The sequence below is a fragment of the Aquarana catesbeiana genome, linkage group LG01 (genome assembly GCF_042186555.1).
Source record: "Aquarana catesbeiana isolate 2022-GZ linkage group LG01, ASM4218655v1, whole genome shotgun sequence".
Taxonomy (NCBI): domain Eukaryota; kingdom Metazoa; phylum Chordata; class Amphibia; order Anura; family Ranidae; genus Aquarana; species Aquarana catesbeiana.
The window spans coordinates 229,491,714-229,509,759 of record NC_133324.1 but is presented as its reverse complement, the minus strand read 5'-3'; the positions used below and the strand labels follow the sequence as shown (position 1 = coordinate 229,509,759).

The 18,046-nt window shown below is 42.5% G+C and overlaps 1 protein-coding gene and 1 pseudogene across 3 annotated transcripts in view; one reads left to right on the top strand and one right to left on the bottom strand.

Annotated features, from left to right (window-relative positions):
- The window catches only part of NOS1 (nitric oxide synthase 1), a 445,094-nt gene that overhangs the window by 378,813 nt on the left and 48,235 nt on the right, over positions 1-18,046 (bottom strand). The gene's annotated exons all lie outside the window — the stretch shown is intronic.
- On the top strand, positions 16,763-16,827 carry LOC141124491 (U4 spliceosomal RNA; annotated as a pseudogene).

The window sequence follows — 18,046 nt, the reverse complement described above, 5'->3', positions numbered from 1 at the left end:
AAGAAATTAGATTAGATAAGGAATGCATACCTCAAAAAGTTATCTAATCACCAGCCTAAAATGCGTTTTTGTCTAGGTTGGTTATCCCAACCCCCTCCATCCCATTTTATTTTTAAGCTGTAGGTTGAAGAAAAAGTGTGAATCTGGATAAGAAGGAAAATTTTAAAGCCCACATCCAGATCGATCTCAAACCTCCTCCTTACAGTAAGTTCTCGTCTGCCTTCCTTCAACCCAATCCCCAAAATTATTTTTTAATATACATACCTTCTATTCCAGGCATTTCTCACTAACCAAATGGTGGGTGAGGTCTTGGTTTTCCATCCAGAAGTTGATGGTCCCTACTCCTACATAGAGCAGGGCTTATGTTAATGGTTGTCCTGTTCAGCAGTGTGGTGGGCCCAGGGTGGCATGATGACTCCTTACATTATGGTCTGATCTAGCTTGCAGGAAGTGGGTTACATTTTTTTGTATCATTCAACTCAGAAAAAGATTGGTGACATACCATTTTAAGAGGTGCTGAGCTACCTAATTCTTCATTTTTTTTACAATTTCTGGAGTTGGGCTTTTAGGCTCAAAAATAAAATTAAAGACAATTTCCCAAAGTAAAGGTGTGCCTTCTTTCCTGTAACATTTGCCTTTAAAAACGTGTAATCTATCAACATGGGAAAGAGTATTTCACATATAAAGAAAAAAGAGAATCTGAAAGTCAGCTTGTATAATTATTAACATTTCCAGGCCCCTCTCCATATTATGCTACTAGGTGCACACTATGCATAAACTGTTACCAAGATTATTCAAAGGGCCAGTTCATCCAAATGTGACATTTTAGTCAGGTGAAGCCTTATGGACTGAGTAAGGCTCTGGAGTCTTATATGTTGAGATTTACCTGACATAATTCCTAAGTCTTTCGCAGAGCTGGGGAAAAAATTGATATAAATCTTGAATCGAGTTGAGAGGTCAAATCGATTCAAAATTTAAGCAAATCAATTTTTCTAGATTTTTTTTTTTTCACCGCGCCGGTCCTGAGGAGCTGTGGGCAGGAGTTTTTAGGCGAGGCCGCGGCTCCGACCTAGTCTGCGAGGCCGGACGCCGCGGACTGGGCCGAAGCCGTGGCCTCGCCTAAAAACTCCTGTCCGCAGCTCCTCAGGACCGGCGCGGTGTCCAAAAAAAAAAAAAAAAAACTCGATTTGAATCATGAATCGAGTTTTTTTTAAGAAAATCGCAGATTTTTTTTTTTTAGAAAATCGCCCAACCCTAGTCTTTCGTGCCTGTTTTGGGAATTCAATTCTCCCTCCTACCTTTGTATGGTCAGCACCTCATGGTGCATTCTCCATAATATAAAATAAATTACAAATGTAACAAAACAAACAGCACCCTCTCAAATATGGCCACAGCATGTAGGCTGATCCAGAAATGTAAACAGAAATTTCACCAGTAGAGGCACCAAGAAATATAAGAAATGATACCAGAATCTGCTAAAAATTAAAACAATATCAGATTTGGTTGAACTGAACCTTTTATTGAGAATGTATAGGCGCCAGCATTTTGGTGTAGTTTTAATGTTATTACAGTTTCTAAATAGTTTACATTCATCTTTTAGTATGTAGAGAATATGCTGGCTCACGCTTGGTGTATTTAACCACTTACAAACTGCCCGCCATTGTTATATGTCAGTATTTTGAAGCGGAATATCATAGTTATTATTGCAGCAGCTAGCTGCCATAACCCCAGTATCCTCTTCTTCAGCGAGCGATCCGCTTCCAGATAAAAGTGGTCTCTGTGGCGGATTTGCTGCAAGATCACTTTTATCGGCGGCGGGAGAGGGAACCCCCCCTCCCACAGTGCTCCAGTGCCCTTCGTCGCTTACCGGAGCAGCCGGCAGCAGCGGAGACAATGGGATTCTGTGTCCTCAGTTGTATGGAGCTGAGTGAGGGGAAGATGGCCCCCACCCGGCTCCATACGAATGCAGGGCGGAAGTGACATCAAAACGTCACTTCCGCCCATAGCTCCTAAAGCAACTTTTTTTTTTCCAAATGACATTTTTTTTTTAATTGCATTTTAGTGTAAATATGAGATCTGGGGTCTTTTTGACCCCAGATCTCATATTTAAGAGGTCCTGTCATGCTATTTTTCTATTACAAGGGATGTTTACATTCCTTGTAATAGGGATAAAAGTGACAGAACAGAGAAGAAGAATAGTGTAAAATAAAAAACAAAAGGTCAAATAAACAAAGAAAAAAATTTTTTAACCACTTGACAACTGGGCACTTAAACCCCCTTCCTAACCAGACCAATTTTCAGCTTTTGGTGCTCTCACATTTTGAATGACAATTACTCAGTCATGCAACACTGTATCTTTATGAAATTTTTGTCCTTTTTTTCACACAAATAGAGCTTTCTTTTGGTGGTATTTAATCACTGCTGGGTTCTTTATTTTTTGCGCCGTAAAAGAAAAAAGACCGAAAAATCTGTAAAAAAATACATTTTTCTTCATTTCTGTTATAATATTTTGCAAATTAGTAATTTTTCTTCATATATTTTGGCCAAAATTTATACCGCTACATATCTTTGGTAAAAATAACCCAAATCGGTGGATATTATTTGGTCTTTTTGAAAGTTATAGAGTCCAAAAGCTATGGTGCGCATATCTGAAAATTGATCACACCTGAATTACTGACGGCCTATCTAATTTCTTGAGACCCTAACATGCCAGAAAAGTACAAATACCCCCCAAATGACCCCTTTTTGGAAAGAAGACATTCCAAGGTATTTAGAAAGATGCATGGTGAGTTTTTTGAAGTTGTCATTTTTTCCCACAATTCTTTGCAAAATCAAGGTTTTTTTTTTACTTTTTTTTTTTTCCACAAAATTGTCATATTAGCAGGGTATTTCTCACAGACCGCATATGCATACCACAAATTATACCCCAAAACACATTCTGCTATTACTCCCGAGTATGGTGATACCACATGTGTGAGACTTTTACACAGTGTGGCCACATACAGAGGCCCAACATGCAGGGGAGCACCTTCAGGCGTTCTGGAGCACCCAGGCCAAGTCTGACATTTCTCTCCTACATGTAAAAATCATCATTTATTAGCTAGAAAATTACTTAGAACCCCAAAACATTATATATTTTTTTTAGCAAAGACCCTAGAGAATACAATGGCGGTCGTTGCAACTTTTTATCTCGCACAGTATTTGCGTAGCAATTTTTTTAACGCGTTTTTTTTGGAAAAAAAAATGTTTTGTGCTTTACAAAAACCAAAACAGTAAAGTTAGCCCAATGTTTTTGCATAATGTGAAAGATGAAGTTACGCCGAGTAAATAGATACCCAACATGTCACCCTTCAAAATTGCACGCGCTTGTGGAATGGCGCCAAACTTTGCTACTCAAAAATCCCCATAGGCGACGCTTTAAAATTTTTTACTGGTTACATGTTTTGAGTTACAGAGGAGGTCTAGGGCCAAAATTATTGCTCTCGCTCTACCGATCGCAGCGATACCTCACATGTGTGGTTTGAACACCGTTTTCATATGTGGGCGGGACTTACGTATGCGTTCGCTTCTGCATGTGAGCACACAGGGACAGGGGCGCTTTAAAAATTTTTTTTTTTTTTTTTTATTGTTCATTTTACTTTATTTATTTTAGTTTGATGCTTTTTTCCAAAAAAAAAAATTTTTGACCACTTTTATTCCTATTATAAGGAATATAAACATCCTTGTAATAGGAATATGGCATGACAGGTCCTCTTTACAGTGAGATATGGGGTCAATAAGACCCCACATCTCACCTCTAGGCTGGGAAGCCTGAAATTAAAAAAAAAAAAAAAAAAAGATCCTGGCTTCGATCGTAGCGGTGAGTCGGTAGAAGCGGCGGGAAGGGGGGACGTCCCCTCTCGCCTCCCGTAAGAACGATCAAGCAGTGGAACAGCTGTTATGATAGTTCTCATGGTGTAGGGAATCGCCGGCTGAAAATCTGATATCTGAATGATGCCTGTAGCTGCAACCATCATTCAGATATCTCCGCACAAAGTCAAGGACGTTGTATGACGGCCGGCGGGCGGGAAGTGGTTAAAACGCTTTTTTTTTTTTTTAACACAAAGTTGTCCATTTATACAATATTTCTACCACATAACATGTACATGCCAAAAATGACACCCCAAAATAGATTCTCCTGCTCCTCCTGAGTACGGCGATACCCCATGTGTGAGACTTCCACAGCCTGGCCACATACAGAGGCCGAGTACAGCTGAGCATGGCTCAGCATGGCAGGGTATGGCGGGGTATTGCGGGGTATGGCGGAGTATGGCGGGGTATGGCGGAGTATGGCGGAGTATGGCAGGGTATGGCAGGGTATTGCGGAGTATGGCGGGGTATTGCGGGGTATGGCGGAGTATGGCGGAGTATGGCGGAGTATGGCGGGGTATGGCGGAGTATGGCGGGGTATGGCAGGGTATTGCGGAGTATGGCGGGGTATTGCGGGGTATGGCGGAGTATGGCAGGGTATGGCGGAGTATGGCGGGGTATGGCGGAGTATGGCGGGGTATTGCGGAGTATGGCGGGGGGCATGGCAGAGTATGGCGGGGGGCATTGCAGAGTATGGCGGGGGGCATTGCAGAGTATTGTGGGGGCATTGCAGAGTATTGCACAGCATTGCAGAGTATTGTGGGGGTATTGCAGAGTATTGCACAGCATTGCAGAGTATTGTGGGGGTATTGCAGAGTATTGCACAGCATTGCAGAGTATTGTGGGGGCATTGCAGAGTATTGCAGAGTATTGTGGGGGTATTGCAGAGTATTGCAGAGTATTGTGGGGGCATTGCAGAGTATTGCAGAGTATTGTGGGGGTATTGCAGAGTATTGTGGGGGCATTGCAGAGTATTGCACAGCATTGCAGAGTATTGTGGGGGTATTGCAGAGTATTGCACAGCATTGCAGAGTATTGTGGGGTTATTGCAGAGTATTGCACAGCATTGCAGAGTATTGTGCTGGTATTGCAGAGTATTGCACAGCATTAGTAGTGAGGGATGGCTGAGCATGGATGGATGGATGTCTCTGTGCAGCGCTGTGGGCACTACACATACAGCCCACAGTGCTGCAGACATCCATCCATCCATCCCCCTCCCCGCTCACAGTGTACCGATCGGTACACAGGAGGGGAGGAGAGGAACCGGCGTCATCAGATGACGCCGGTCTGTTTACATGTGATCGCGCCGTCATTTGACGGCGCGATCACATGGTAAACGGCCGCGATCAGCGGCCATTTACCGGGATCCGTGATGCGCCGGGTCCCCTGGACACGGCGGTCACGGATGTGTTCGGGTGCGCGCCCCAGGGGGCGCGCGAGAGGGGAATTCTGGGAGGACGTCATAGTACGTCCACCCAGAGTTATCCAACCGCCCTGCAGCCGTCATTCGGCTATGGGCCGGTTGGTAAGTGGTTAAACGCGCCCGTCCCGCTGAGCTCGTGTGCAGATATGAAAACGGTGTTCAAACCACACATGTGAGGTTTTACCACGATCATTAGAGCGAGCGCAATAATTCTAGCCATGGACCTCCTCTGTAACTCAAAACATACAACCTGTAGAATTTTTTAAACGTCGCATATGGAGATTTTTTAGGGTAAAAGTTTGTCGCCATTCCACGAGCAGGCGCAATTTTGAAGCATGACATCTTGGGTATCAATTTACTCAGCGTAACATTATCTTTCACAATATAAAAAAAAATTGGGCTAACTTTACTGTTGTCTTATTTTTTAATTCAAAATTTTATTTTTTCCAAAAAAAGTGTGCTTGTAAGACCGCTGCGCAAATACGGTGTGACAGAAAGTATTGCAACAACCGCCATTTAATTCTCTAGGGTGTTAGAAAAAATATATATATAATGTTTGGGGGTTCTAAGTAATTTTCTAGAAAAAAAAATTATTTTAACTTGTAAACAACAAATGTAAAAAAAAGGCTCGGGGCTGAAGTGGTTAAAAAGTACCTTATGTATTATATAACGATTCCGAATCTAATTAAGTCCTCAGTAGGTTATCCATTACTCTTAAGGTAAAGCAATAGATCTTGAGGTAGTATGATAAGGCAAAGTTATTTCTTGTTTTGGGTTGTACAGTACAATACTGCTCTTATTTAGACTATAAAAAGTAAGTTAAAATGTAATAGTTGCCAAACCGCAGCACTGCTGTGTAAATGACATCTGTCCCCCTGGAGTGATGTATTTCAGCTATTTTTATGACTGTCCTTTATGCTGGTAGCTACAAAGCAATTTAAGTTGAACTAGATCTTGTGTCTAAAATATTATCTCCCACATTCCAGGTAAGAAAGCCAACTTAAGTTTTGTAGGAACTGGATGGTGTTTAGACTCCTGTAGTCTTTAAAATTTCAGCAAGCATCTAATGTTGGTTTTAAACTTGAATTGTTTGATGGTGCTCACTCCAAATATAAGGAATCTGTCTTTCAATAGATCAGTGCACAGACAAGCACAATTGCATTATACAAGCAATGCATTTTCATGGTGCTGGCCTTACTTTAGAGTAACAATAGCTGATGGCCAGTAAAACTAAGAAGATTGACCTGCAGTGAACATTTAGAGAATGACAAATTCTCTGCTTTATAAAGCTCCTTGAAGTGTGAATAATTAATTGAGGTTGCAATATGACTCAAGACATTTAAACCATTAAATGATCCTACATAAATGTTTAGGATTCTGGGACAATCATATAATTGGATACGTTTACAATGTGTAAGGCACAAATAGTGAGCACAACAAAGCATATGAGATTTCCTTTAAGAGATTGTACAATTTATAATTTGTGGTTCTCATTCTGTTGTTTGACATGGACGTCCTCCTACAGGAGGATTTAGACACTGGTAGACCAGCCTGGAAAAAACCCCTGCCACCTCCAGCGTGCGTCTGCTTTTTGCTAGTGTCCTAGGAGGATAGAGATTATTGTACTAGCATTATTCTTTTCTCTCTTGAATCTAGCATTCAGCAATAACTTTTTAGGCCATAACCAGACCCCACTGGACCAAAGATCACTGCAATGTGACCATAGGACCCTGGGCTCTGCCTATTGTACTTTCCAGGCATTTGTGTACTGTGTTTGTTTGCCACAGAATGATGTCAAGGTCCAGAACTGTGGCACTGCCTCAATGGAGATTCATTTATCAGTAGGCCATGGGGGTTGAGCAACGAGAGGTACCTTTTTTATTGGAACCATTTGGCATCATTACTATACCCTCTTTTTCAGTTGTGTCCACAGCACTGTACAATTAGTAGCTGTGCAATTCATGCTGTGTTCCCACCTTTTCAGCATTCCTGCCCATTCTCCTATTCTAAGAGACCTTGGTTGGTCATTGTTAATGCCTACAGTGACTTGGTCACATCTGACTAGTTAAACCTCTCCTGGTCTCAGCAGCCAATGCATGAACACTCAAGACTTTATCTGGTGCTCTGAGATTACTGGTCTATGCTAAGCAGTGCAACATATCAAATCCTAAAGAGAGCAGTTTCACTGCATTAGATCTCTCCAACTCACAATCTACTAACAACTCAGAGACTAACTACAGTTTCCCTTCTTATGGGCTTGGTAGCTTGGACCATTGTCCCCCAACTGAGTTCCTACATTGCTCTGAGTTTTCCAAAGCTGCATCAGGTGGGACAACCTCCTCTGAATTTATGGGCCAATTGGCAACCTATATTGCTGACTCTGAATGCAAGGGTTGTAAGCGCACTTCAATGCCTTCTCAACCAGAACCACTGATTTATTCACAGCTGTAGAGGTTTCTGAGCCTTCAGCTATGAAGGCTTTATCTAAAGAAAAGTCTCACAAATTAGGGTTTGAAGGCTTCGTTTCTTAGGATTTGCACGCATTTGCCATATCTCCCAAGCTGTCAGAAACCATTTTGGTTCTTAGCCTGTTCCTGGAAACTGTACAAATATATATGCAGCCTCACTAAAGTGGGTCTTTTTCCATGGGGTCATATATATGCATACCTGTTTTTTGTGCTAAGAGCGCGCTGCACAGTGAGCTCCAACCACAGACACCAAGCTCTCAGAGAGAGCCCCAGGTTTCACACTAATGATCGTTGTGATAGCCTCTGATTGGCTATTGCAGTGATCAGTCACTGTAAATCTGAGGCCACCTCTGTGTGTGTTTTCTCCTCTTGTATGGAGAAAAAGGTATATTGGGCAGTGCAAACTCTTGTGCATTTGTGCATGGTAGTAAATCAACCTCTAACTTCAGCTTGTTTGATTTAGCTTTGACAAAAAAAAACCTGGAAGCTGATTGGTTTCTTTGTAGAGCTGCACCAAATTTTGCACTCTTAAGTTTTAGTAAATCAACCACATTGTATGTTTTTATCTTTGCTAGAGTAGAAAAATGTAGACAAAGAACAAAAACAGTAAAGATAAAATAGCTAGAGCAGGTTTTAAAGTCAGTGTCAGGGTCAAAGGTCAATGTTGGCGTCAAAGGTTAGGCAAAAAGTCAGAGTCAGTTTATTTTAAGCAGGATTTAAAAAACGTTTTAAATTAGTATCAGTGTCAGTTTTTTAGGTAAGATTAAAAAAAACCCCACAAAAATGCGCGCCATTGCTTCTGAGCCCTACTACGGATACAAACAACAAATAACATATGCATATGTGGTATCACTGTGATGGTCAGGAGCTGAGGAATTTATTTTGGGTTGTTCTTAGGTGGTAGGTTATGGTAACAAAAAAATATATACATTTCAATTAAAAAAAAAAATTTTTTATTATTTTGATCCAGCTTTCCTTTTGGTAATAAATATAAAATCAGGAGATATCCATTGCCATCAAATGAAAGTCCAGTTTGTCCTAAAAACAAGGCATAATTCACCTGGATACACTAAGTAGTATTAATATGTACAGTTTTACTAACACATGTCAAAGTTGCAAAATCGTGTTCATGAGTTGATTTGTTTTACCTTTTTCATGAAGGAGTTAAAAATGTAAGAACAGGCTAATTGCTGCATTCTAGCATTCTCTTAGTCTGGGTTCCCTAAAATACACTAAAACCTTTCCAGTACACACTTTACTCCAAGGTGCCCTGTACGTAGACTGGAGAACTCCTGATAAACTCTCCTAATTGTTTTACTGACCAAAATCCATTTGAGGAGGCTCTCCCTAAAAAATAGCCATTTTTAAATCCGGTGGTGTTTCATCCTAAGAAAGCACTGATAATTCCTGTCTAGGATGCATCAGCATTTAAGGTTTCCATGGACATACATGTGGAAGTTCTTTCCAAAATATTGTTTTCACTGATTAGTCTGTCAAATCTTAAATGAATGCCCTAGACTCATATTTAAGTATTTCTTAGAGATTATGCCAAAAGCCCTACACTATTGCACAGACTGATTGGTTGATCTCTCATTTTACAATCTACCAGCGAATATATTAAAATCTCTTTGGTGAAACTGTTTTGCAAAAAGCGTTTGCCACGTATGCCTTTTGAAGAGCCCTTTATAAAAGATGTTATGGTTGTTAAGAGAACTCATTTACCCCAGAAAAAGAAGGCTGGACCTCAAGTTGGAAATCCCCCTCTCCTCTCAAGAAGAGTTCCTTTCATAGCACTTAGGCTTACACCTCCTAAGCCAGCAGAAGCCTGGAGCCCAGTTCAGCCCCAAACTCGGGGCTGCAAAATCCCCAAACCTGCCAACAAGCCTTCAGCATGAAGGAACACCCCCATTTTACAAAATAGAGCAACATTGGCCTTTATGAACACCTGGCCAGAAAATATCTTAGATGCTAGGGTAAGAGAAGGGTTTTAAGGGAATACAAGCTAGAATTCCTCTCTCTCTGCTCCCTCCTTATTTCACGTTGTTCAGTCTGCCTGTATCTCTGTAAGTGACTGGATCAAGGGATTAGTACCTACACTCAGATGTGTTGCAGGACCTATGGCACAAATGGGGAAGCCAGATGTGGACCTCCTGACTTTCAGATTCTGCAGAAAACTGGACAGGTTTGTCTCCAGGTGCAGAGAGCCTTTGGCGGCAGCAGGGAATGCTCTGGGGGCTATGCAAGAGTATTACAGACTGATCTATGCCTTTTCTCCTATGAAACATTTTTATCTTCTACTCCACAGGATCAAGATGGAGGGAATTCCAGCAATTTCATATCTATGAACTGGCCCAGATGAATGTGGTACTCTGATCTGCTCAGACTTCTTTCCAGATTTGCAAGACTGCCACCTTGTCTGCTGTTCATAAATGTTCTAAAATAGACCAGGTACAGTATCTCACAAAAAAGAGTACACCCCTCACATTTTTATAAAAATGTTATTATATCTTTTCATGTGACAATACTGAAGAAATTACACTTTGCTACAATGTAAAGTAGTGAGTATACAGCTTGTATTACAATGTAAATTTTCTGTCCCCTGAAAATAACTCAACACACCGCCATTAATGTCTAAACCGCTGGCAACAAAAGTGAGTACACCCCTAAGTGAAAATGTCCAAATTGGGCCCAATTAGCCATTTTCCCTCCCCGGTGTCATGTGACTCGTTAGTGTTACAAGGTCCCAGGTGTGAATGGGGAGCAGGTGTGTTAAATTTAGTGTTATCGCTCTCACGCTCTCATATTGGTAGTTCAACATGGCACCTCATGGCAAAGGAACTCTCTAAAGATCTGAAAAAAAAATTGTTGCTCTACATAAAGATGGCCTAGGCCATCAGAAGATTGCCAAGACCCTGAAACTGAGCTGCAGCATGGTGGCCAAGACCATACAGCAGTTTAACAGGACAGGTTCCACTCAGAACAGGCCTCGCCATGGTCGACCAAAGAAGTTGAGTGCACGTGCTCAGTGTCATATCCAGAGGTTGTCCTTGGGAAATAGACATATGCCAGCATTGCTGCAGAGGTTGAAGGGGTGGGGGGTCAGCCTGTCAGTGCTCAGACCATACGCCACACACTGCATCAAATTGGTCTGCATGGCTGTTGTCCCAGAAGGAAGCCTTTTCTACAGATGATTCACAAGAAAGCCCAAAAACTGTTTGCTGAAGACAAGCAGACTAAGGACATGGATTACTGGAACCATGTCCTGTGGTCTGATGAGACCAAGATAACCTTATTTGGTTCAGATGGTGTCAAGCGTAACCAGGTGAGGAGTACAAAGACAAGTGTATCTTGTCTACAGTCAAGCATGGGGCTGTGAGTGTCATGGTCTAGGGCTGCATGAGTTCTGCTTGCACTGGGGAGCTACAGTTCATTGAGGGAACCATGAATGCCAACATGTACTGTGACATACTGAAGCAGAGTACGATCCCCTCCCTTCGGAGACTGGGCCGCAGGGCAGTATTCCAACTGGATAACGACCCCAAACACACCTCCAAGATGACCACTGCCTTGCTAAAGATATTGAGGATAAAGGTGATGGACTGGTCAAGCATGTCTTCAGATCTAAACCCTATTGAGCATATGTGGGGCATCCTCAAATGGAAGATGGAGGAGTGCAAGGTCTATAACATCCACCAGTCCTGTGATGTCGTCATGGAGGAGTGGAAGAGGACTGCAGTGGCAACCTGTGAAGCTCTGGTGAACGCCATGCCCAAGAGGGTTAAGGCAGTGCTGGAAAATAATGGTGGCCACACAAAATATTGACACTTTTGGCCCCAATTTGGACATTTTTACTTAGGGATGGACTCACTTTTGTTGCCAATGGTTTAGACATTAATGGCTGTGTGTTGAGTTATTTTCAGGGGACAGCAAATTTACACTGTTATACAAGCTGTACACTCACTATTTACATTGTAGAAAAGTGTAATTTCTTCAGTGCTGTCACATGAAAAGATATAATAAAATATTTACAAAAATGTGAGGGGTGTACACACTTTTGTGAGATACTGTAAATGTTCAAGCCTCATGTGGTGCTAGCCTTAGACATAAGTTCAGGCAGCTTTTTGAGCTACAGCAAACCCTAAGTTCTATTTTTTTATGAGAGTTTTTCTTTTGCTGCTGTTGCCGCCCCTTCAGTTAGACTACTTGTGGACATCCCACTTGTCTCTGAATCCTCTGTCACTTATTAAGAAATAATATAGGATATTTGTACTTACTGTAAAATTGTTTTGTGTGTTGTGTGTAAAATAGTTCATTAAGTTCATTAAGATTCAAAGGTCCCACCCCTCTGTGTTTGTTATCCCACTCCTAGTACTGCTTTTCTACAAAACTTAGGCATGCTGGGAGTGGGACGGGTTATACCAGGCTGAGCAGTTTTATTTTCTGATCAAAACCTCCTTAAGAAGGCAGTATAACACAATTATCTCTGAATCCTGTGCCCCCTATTAAATATCAAGAAAGTGATTTAATGAAACACACTTTGCTCTATTAATGCATTTTAGTTGTTTTTTTTTTTTTTTTGCCATCCAGATATGCCTTATGTAAAAATATATTATCTCCTGGATCTAACAATAAAATCCACACTTTACATGAATCAAAGCCAATTACTATCTATCACTTAAAAAAGTACTCCCAAAAATAGAACGCTCCCTAGCATGGCCTAAAGCAAGGACATTAAAGCCAGCCTAGACAACATAGTCTCTGTTTACCAATAAGCATTGTAGGTGTAAGACATAACCTGTAGAAAGTCTATTGTTCCAGATCAGATTGACCCTGGATCAGGCTCTCTTGAAACAACAGGATCTGCAAGGCACAGTCAGAAAGCAGAGCTTGTCATGAACAAATATGACTGTCTTTATGTAGACATTTAATTACAGATTATACATGTTTGCAAAAATCACATTAAAATATGTACTTTTACCCAATACTTACATTTTTGTGTTGAAAAGGGATGGGAAGGGTTAGAACTTATATCACCAAAATAGAAATAGAGGGGAAATCCATCAGTGGTGACGTTTGTTCCAGTAACAACTTTCTAGGAAGGCATTTCCTTTATTTTGGAGAGTTTATCTGTCACGTTTTGTTGTAACTACAGGATAGGAAGCAGAAATAAATCTCCCCATTTACACAGATAACAAAAAAATCAGACCCCTCTCTGTCCCTTTCACATATGTGTAAAAATTCAAAAATCTTGATGTTTATTTAAAAAATGTATATTTAAATAGGTCAATAATTTGTATGTAATCATCACCACAGTCTCTTATAGCTTTGGCTTTTCATGTTATAATACATAAAAATCATATTACCAATGAAAAGCTTTGTTCCTGCTGTTTTATCCTGCCCATTATGATGCCCATATAACACACAGCAGTGGTAGAGACACTTTAAGCCATATGCCACAATGACCCTATTAAAGATAACAGTTTTTTTTCCATCTTAATCTGTAATGTTCTTTCTAGGGCATATTTTCTGCCACCATTAAGCTGCTTCACTCTTAGGATTAGTCACTGTTATTTTTTTTTTTTTCTGGCAAACATAAGCTAAATAATGGCAAATAATATACACTAATATTGCATATAGTATGAATCACTGCATTGTATGCCACTGTTATGCATAGCTTGGAAATAATTTCTACTATGTAAAGCACTGTTGGCTGTCCATCATTATTCTATAAGCAGCAATCTGCAGTTAGAAAATGGACAGAAAGTACTAAAGAATTTGGATAAGGTTAAAGAGAAAACAGTAACTCTTTGGACTCTGTGTTTTCAATGCAATTTTAGGAACACTATTTGTATTGTGACACAGAAAACAGAAACTAACTTTCAGTACATGGTTAAATCTGATTGGCTGATATCTGGTACTGCAGTTCTTATTAAAGTGAAGCTGTACCTATCCCAAGCCCCCTGTTCCCAGATTTATGCTTATCTGTCACCAACCTTTTGTCAAACTTTCTCTACTGGGTTCACATTTGTGCTCTGCATTTCAACTTTGGACACAAGAAAAGGTGTGGGACGCTTGAGACTCATGGGTAGCCTGTAAGTACGGGTGGATGTTACACCACTTCCCCTCAATAATTTTGCATTCTTACACCCAGTGTGACTCATTGTTTAAAAAAGTATAAACACTTTGACCGCATACGCTCCTGATGAGTGGTAAATAACCACGAAATGCGTTGAGCTACTGATGCCACAACAATGCGTTTTTTACTCAGAGTAAATATTAAGGTATGTGGGGCGTGGTCAAGATGGCGACCAGATAGGACGTGTGAGAAGGGAGCTCCGTGCTGAACCGACATCTTATCCGGTTATAGGGGACATATCCCTGCCCTAATACTACCGGAAGGTAGAGGAAGCAGTCGGTATGAGAAGGGGAAGCTCCGGTTCCCAAAGGAAAAGGCAGCAGGCTCCCAGGACCCCGCCGACAACTAGAGGTGCGTGCGGGACGGCCTACACCAGCATGGCGTCTCAGACGGAGCAGGCTGAGCCGCCTCAGATGGGAGTCGATCAGTTCCAGGCGCTCATGCAAGCTATCACGGGCTGCCAAACAACATTGACCACTAAGATCGAGCAGATGCAGCTTGAAATGGGCTTTTTCAGGCGGGACATGGATAAGCACCGGGATAGACTGAATGAAGCAGAGAGTGGGGGAGACCGAAGATACGGTCAGGGAGCATTCCGCCTCCCTCCGCACATTACAGGTTAAAATGAAGGCGATCGAATCCTGAGCAGAGGATCAGGAAAATAGGAATTGTCGGAACAATTTGCGCATGGTGGGTCTTCCGGAGGGGGCTGGGGGGAGAGATCCCGAGGCATATGCAGAGCAGTTGCTGCGTACGCTCCTCCCGCAGGTGCCATTCTCCCCTCATTTTGCAGTGGAGCGGGCTCACAGAATGCCGTCGGCCCCGGGCCCACCTGGCGCTCCGCCACGTACATTTATTTTCCGTCTTTTAAACTTTAGAGACCGAGATCTCGTTCTTAGAGAGGCCAGGAAGATAGGAGAACTACGACATCAAAATGTGAAGATCATGCTATTTCTGGATTTCTCCCTGGAAACACAACGACAACGCAGATCGTTCGACCAGATCAAGGCTCAACTGCGGAGTAAAGGTCTTAAATATAGCATGATGTTTCCAGCACGCCTCAGAGTGATTTAGACCACTAAATTTTTTGTTTCTCCGGAGGAGGCATCCAGATGGATTGATTCCCTTCCTCGGCAACGCTAAGCTGCTTACCGCTTGTTCTTCAAATGCTCTGGAAATTCCCAGTGATGTGCGCAGTTATGAGAGACGTGCATGGTCCTCTACAAATACATCCTGTTGGCTGATTTAACACACAAGCATCCCCCCGAGGCCTATTCTGGAGGGTACATTGTTTGCTGTGGGGGCGGAGGGGAGGGGGGGTTTTATCCCTATGCCTTGGGGTACCTGGGCTCATGTCCACATGGCAGTCGGGTATATTCTTCAAGACTGAACTGAGGATCACCCCTAGGTATTAACAGCATGCACTATTGGAGGCTTCCTTACCTTTCCTCCCCGTGGGTACGTACCCTGTCTTTGAAATGTTCCGATGTTTCCCTCTGGTGATGGCTTTTGGGGTGATGTATATTTTGTGCTCAATAATGGGTGAACTTATGAGGCCAGAACTTGACATCTCGGGTCCCCCTGCCAAGGGCTACGGACATCGAACTAGTTGACAGATCTTTCCCGGCAATCGTAAAAGGGACTAAAAGATCTTTATCATCCTGCCACGGGAAACTCAGATTTCGATCTAACAGCAGAGAGGACAGCTTTCAATACTTGGTTGAAGTAATACTTCTAACTCTCTCTTCCCATACAGAGGAATATAAGTGTTATGTATGAATAAGAATGTGCCCTTTGATGGTTCTGGGCGAGGGGGAGAGATGGTTTACATAACTAGGATGTGTTAATATCCATACTTCTCTTTCTCCACATGGGTGGTTATTGGTGGGTCAACTACAATTAAGAATGTGCTCTTAGACTGTTTTAAGTGAAGGGGAAGGTTGGCCTATGTGTTTAGGTTGTGTTATTGCCCATGGCCCTCTTTCTTTATATAGGGGATTGTGGGAGATTAAATTGTAAATAAGAATGTGCCCTTAGCCTGTTCTAAGTGAAGCGGAGAGAGGATTAATGTACTTAAGTGGAGTTGTGGTACGTAGCTTTTTTCTCTCCCTGTAGGTGGTTATGTACGAATTATAAGTAACTAAGACTGTACCCTTAGCCAGTTCTAAGTGAAACGGAGAAAGGATGTGTGTACTTAGGTTGAGTTGTGGTCCATACCTCTTTCTCTCCCTATAGATGGGTAAGAACGATTTATTTGTAATTAAGTTTTTGCCCTTAGATTGTTCTAAGAGAAGCGGAGAGATGATTTAGATACGGAGGTTGAGTGATGGACCATAGCTCTCAATCTGCCTTTAGGTGGCTATGAACGATGTATATATAGGCTACTAAGATTGTGCCCCTAGACAGTTCTAGGTGAAAAACTGTTTGTCACGGACACTGGCTGCAAGGACCTTTTTCTGTCCACATTCACCCTGTTATTTGGTATTGCTATATTAATCTTTTTTTTGTTACATTTTTGAGAGACTTGCCCAAAGACTATTCTTGGTTGTTTATTCTGAACAATACATGATTCTTGAAAGAGCTGATCACATTGACATGCGGAGACGAACTGTCTGGTCACCAGGTCTGCCTTAAGTGTTGTGTTAATTAACATGTTAATTATATTGTCTTTTAAGTTTTGCCAGAGGGGAGGGGGGGAGTGTCCATGAGTCAGCCCTACCTCGTTATCTAACCCCTTGTGTTAAATGTGTATAAAAAGGCTGTATTCTGTCCAATAAAGCATTCAAGATTCTACAAGCTATTTTCGGCTAGACTTGTATTTAATGCAGCTTTGCGCAGTGGCAGTATCATAGCCAATGAGGTTCAACTGAGGCGTGATTATTGCTAATTGCTTCTCGGCCTTTTGGCTAAGATCAAGTGTAGTATCTGTTCTTATCAGTTTCCAGGAGGTGGTGCTTGCTTCCGTCCCTGATCTATGGCGAAATAGAGACGGGATTGCGGTTGCTATGCAAAGCCTGCTGGAGTGAAGGTGACCTGGAGCGGTTTGTAGCCGAAAAGGAAGCCTTCTGATAGGGATGGAGAACCACGGGGTCTGAACCGGAGGGTCGGGACCCTGGCCTTCTGGCCTGGATTGGGGCAGATCTAGCTCCGGACAGTTATTCGGGAGAGAACGCTTACTTCCCTCTTACAGGGGGAGGGGAGTGGTTAGTACTTCCCGAATGTAATTAGGAGGAAGTGATGGGAGCGACGGCAGAGCCTGATAAAGGACTCTTTCTGGCTTCCTGATCTCCATATCCTTTCTGCCTGTGGTGGGGTCTGCTGTGGTCTGGGCTGGGGGGTCGGGACTTTTTCGAAAAGCCAATGGTGAATGTGCCCCTGAAGTGGCAGTTCAGGGGTGCCGTATAGTCACGGTGTGAAAGCACTTGATTTTATGGCACCATGGTCACTTCACCACAACACATGTTTTTCGCACCTGCCTCTTGGGCCGGGCCTTTTGGCTAGGACCAGGGGAAATTTTTATGCCTGGCCGGAGGGCCGGCCATTGTATAGCACAATGGCCACTTTCACTCTCCCATCTCACTATCTTCCCCACTCTTTTTTTTTACCCCTGTTTGTCACCTTTTTGGTTGTCTTTGTATACACGTTTTGTCACTGTGTGGCGAGTAGGGTGTGGGTCCTCGGGCCTACTCTGAAAGTCTTGGGAGGGGGTGGACATAGGCCTTTTGGCTTGGTTCGCCCTCTCCTTTGAGGGGTCTCTCTTCGGGAGAGCCCCTCTGTACTTGGGTTGGTCTGCTTCGGCAGTCCTTCCAGTTGTGGGGGTCCGCCTGGTTTTGGCCGGACGGACCCTTTGTCTGAGTACCTCAGTCCCTGTCTGGAGCCTAACGCCCCGGGGATCAGGGTAAGGTCCTTCCCTAGTGGAGGACTCTGTACACCCGTTGCACTTTTTGTGTTTCACTCTCTATGTGTGGGCACTTTTTTTTGGCACCGGGTGGAAGTTTTTGAGGTGTGTTTTGCACGCCACTGGCTTTTCGATAGAGTGATTAAAAAAAAAAAAAAAAAAAAATTAATGCAGCTATAATAATATATCTCTGTGATGGTTAGACTGGAGGA